This window comes from Neltuma alba, unplaced genomic scaffold (genome assembly GCF_004799145.2).
Source record: "Neltuma alba isolate B1F8T4 unplaced genomic scaffold, ASM479914v2 tig00005054_pilon, whole genome shotgun sequence".
Classification (NCBI taxonomy): domain Eukaryota; kingdom Viridiplantae; phylum Streptophyta; class Magnoliopsida; order Fabales; family Fabaceae; genus Neltuma; species Neltuma alba.
In genome coordinates, this window is record NW_021633962.1 from 5,947 (window position 1) to 10,048 (window position 4,102).

At 37.0% G+C, this 4,102-nt stretch overlaps 1 long non-coding RNA gene across 1 annotated transcript; it reads left to right on the plus strand.

Annotated features, from left to right (window-relative positions):
- The first annotated feature begins 447 nt into the window (after window positions 1–447).
- LOC114746550 (uncharacterized) lies at window positions 448–1,665 on the plus strand. Its single transcript, XR_003740290.1, has 3 exons — window positions 448–521; window positions 1,118–1,176; window positions 1,467–1,665. It is a non-coding gene; the product is annotated as an uncharacterized LOC114746550 (long non-coding RNA).
- Window positions 1,666–4,102: the final 2,437 nt, after the last annotated feature.

A 4,102-nucleotide genomic window follows, 5' to 3' on the forward strand; every position in this document is an offset into this window, starting at 1 on the left:
AAGCCTTTGTGTCTCTTTGTGTGTCAAGCAATTAAGTCAACAAAAGAGGCAAGAAAGAGAGGTGCATGGCGTCATTTTTAGTGGCTTGAAGAGCAAGATTGTCTTGAGAAAATATCAAGAGAAAGGAAAGGAAGGGAAGTATGAAATGTGTTTTCATTTGCCACCATGTAATAAAATCAACATGTGACCATATTAAGAGGCTATTATAGCACTAAGATAAGAATGAGTTGTGGTTAAATTAGAACCATGAAAGATGACTTGTCTTGAGTGGAAACAAAGCTTGAAACGTGGCTTGATGTGAGCCAAGTTCAAGATCAAGACAAAATGAAAGGCTAGGATGTAATCTTGCACCAAGGACCTTTATGCAAATAACCAACAGTTCAACCCTAATTTTTGTCTATAAATAGACACCAAGGAGGAGCATTCACGGCACAAGAGAAAAGAGAAGAGAAACTATGGAAAAATTTTCCAAGAGGGAGAAAGAAGAGAGAACCAAGAGGAAAAGCTAGGACAAAGTTCAAGTAAGTGTTCTCTTCTTCCCTAGTTCATTTGTTCTTAGTTTCTCCTCATCTTTGGGTGAATTTTGGATGGATAAAACCTAGGGGAGGTGCTGTCCAAAATTCCTAAAAATGATGAAAGTTAGTTCAAAAGGTTTAAGGTTAAGATTAAAGCTTGTTTAAGGGCTTGAATCAAGAGATTTCAAAGAGCTTTTCATGAAAAATCCTTCCCTTTCACTTTGAGCTATGTCACGGCCTAAGTAGGGTTTACAAAGGAAAATGTTTTGATTTTAATTGATGCTTCCAATGAGTTTAGAAAATGGTGTTGTGTATAAATACACCAAGAAAGCAAAGTTGGAAGCATGAATTTTTAAAAGGATTTTGGAACCCTAAGTCCCTACATGTCACGGCCTAGAGAAATTTTAAGGAGGGAATGGAATTTCATAAAACCAATTCCATATTTGGATTCTACATGAAAAATCATGTAGGATTAGCCCTTAAAAGTTTCAAGAATTAAGTTAAGAAAGTTAGGCCAAAATTCAAGATAAAAGGGTTTTGAGCTAGAGTTAAATTATGGGGTTTATGTAATGATCTAAGTGGCATTGTTGGTTGTTAAATAGGCTTTATACAACCTCAAAGAAGGGCCACGGTTTGGAAGAGGAAAAAGAGCCAAGTAAAGGTAGTTTTACATCCTATTTATAAGTGTTACATACATGTTCATTTTATGCTATGTATGCTTTATTTTATGCCATGATGCCTCCATGATTTTTATGTTATGATATTGATACATGGAGATGATATGCTATGTCATGATATGATAATGTTATGTGTTTAAATTCCATGGCAAGTCACATATTTATGTGTATGTTTGCATATAGCTAAATGACATGTTAAGTTGTAACCATAATTGTGATGTATTACTACTAAGATTCCCAAGAATCTTACCCCCCATATTTAACAAAACCCTAGGGCCTTCACTAGCCAAGAGCAAGGGCAAAGAGGTGGCCAAGAAGAAAAGGTAAAGTATCTTGAAGAAGTTGGAAATTCAAGAAGACATAGAAAAACCCTATTTGCAAAGTTATGTAATTAAAGTATGTTTTAGGGTTTATGTCTTCATGCATGGTAGAAAAGCATGCTAGATGTTATTATGAAGTTATTTGCATGCTTATATGATGGTATGATAGCTCTAGGTCCAAAGAGAGACTTTATCCTTCCAAGTCCACATACGAGTCAAAGTCCACATACGAGTGAGTTAGGACCTAGGATTCGGTGAGCAGATAGCTTGTATTTTTATCTGCAATATGAGATTTGAATCACCGAAATCCGATAACTACGCAAAAAGTTATGCCTTTCCAAAGTTGGGCTAAAATAAAGTGGAAAATGGAAAATTGACCAAATGAACAGTAACTTTTCAAAACGAAACTGGTATTGATTTTCAAGGAAATAAATTCCCAAAGTATTTTTCCTCAAAAGGATATGGAATAAGCTTTCCGTAGAATTTGGAAGCACTCAGTTTCGAGTTCTGTAGCTCGAGATATGAATTTTTAAAGTTTGGTCACTTTTTAAGCAAAAGTGAATAGTAACCCGAGAAAGGGTTAAAATTTTCTATGTTTTCCAAACTTTGTGACCATCCAAAATGCTTCCAAAGACTTCCACTGAGCCTATTACGTATGTTAAAAGTAAGGTGTTACAGGTTGTTCTACTGTCCATCAGTTAGATTACACCCTTCCTACTCCATCAGATTCTACTATTGCTAATGATACACTTGGGAAGTCTTCTACTAAACCCCTTAAGCCTGAGAGAGGCCTTGTTTCTAATGTTAATGTAGGTATTAGTAGAGCTTCGAGGACTTTGAAGAAGAAGAAGTGCTTCAACTATTTCAAGGAGCAGCGTGCTCTGAGTGTTGTGCATGGACCAGTTGTAATTCCAGTTTTCTTTCACCCTGTCGTCTCTACACCCTTAACTGAGACAGCTAATCATAAAACAGTAGTGGGTGCTATGAATAGCAAGAAAGGGGATCCTAAGGAAAAGAAGATCAAGATAACATCCACTACTCTCCCCCTCTCTATTGGCAACTACAAGATAGTTGATCTGGCACCTGAGGAGCCTCGTCTATCAACCCATGAGGAGGCTATTTAGATTAAAGCTGATGCTAAAGTGTAGGGTCTACTATCTACCAATCACACACCAGAGTCAGGAAAACAAGCCAAACTGATTGGACCCTTTGAAGTTCTATCCATATGCTAGCGTGGGAAGATTGTTATGAAGGACACTCTAGGCTAGTTCTTTCAAGTCAAAAATGAATGCCTGTAGTTCTTCAAGGAGAGCTATCAGCCCCCGTAACACCTTAGGTTGTTTCTTTCCTTTACATATCTCATTTACATATTTCCTAATTTTTTTTAGATAAGTGTGGGAGAGGGAACCAACCAATAGGAAAAGTAGTTTAGCTTAATTTAGGTTGTAGTTTTTCAATTCAATAATTTTCTTCCCTTGCTGTTCTTGTCCTCTCTTACAATGAGTGGTTAGTTTTCTGTGTTCTTATTTGTGATTGTTGTTGTTCTTTTCCCTTTTCCTTTGACAGTGGGGACACTGTCAAGTCTAAGTGTGGGGAGGAATTCATTTTGTTGTTTCCCAGTGTTGCATCCTTTCTGTGGTTGTTTCAGAATTTTTGGCAAAATTTTTTAAAAATTCAATCTTTCATCACTATTCTTTGGCTTTGAATTGATTGGGGATGGTGAATTGCTGCGAATTGGATCATTTTTGTCTGTTTTGATGTTTGCTGAAAGGGTTCTTACTTATTAAATGTTGGCTAAGCTTTGAAAAACTTTCGTTGGTAGTTTCTGTGACCTTAGGTTGCGACCTCACTGCTTCAGGTCACAACTTGAGGTGTGGCTTTGGCAAGGGAGGGCTCTCTGTGATTTCAGGTCGCTACCTCACTTATTTTAAGTCGCAACCTCAACCCCCCTTTCCTGACTTGGTGCTTTTGTATACTCAGGTCACGACCTCAACCCCCCTTTCTTGCCTTGGTGCTTCTGTGTACTCATGTCGCGACCTCACTAATTTCAGGTTACAACTCGGCCTCAATTGCTGTGCACCACTTTCCTTCTCTTTGCTTTTTGCAATACTATGTAGGAAGAACCTTTTTAAACTACCTTTGCATCTTTTTCAAGCAAGCCATTGTGCTGTTAATCTATCCTCATTGCGTCAAACAGTTTTTCTTGAAAACCATGTCCATCCTTAGACTTTTAAGAACACTAGATTTAAAAATGATTTCTCTAAAGACTTTATAGTCACTTTTGAGATTCAAGTATGTTCTTAAGTGACTATTTTGATCTTTCTAATCCTCATCTTATGGGTTGCTTTTGTGATAAGTGTGTTAATGCCTTGTGACCACTGCATATTGATTGAAACTTCTTGTATGAGCATTTGAGACATGAAACCCTTGTTGGAAAGATTTTCTTGAGCCTTAATTCCTATTTTAAGTGATTATTCATGTGGTTTACATTCTCTAGAACTTGTTTTAGCTCTTGGTCGAAATTACGTGTGCATTTATGATTTTGAATATGATAAAGGCATTCTTTTCTACACCTTCCTATCCAAACACA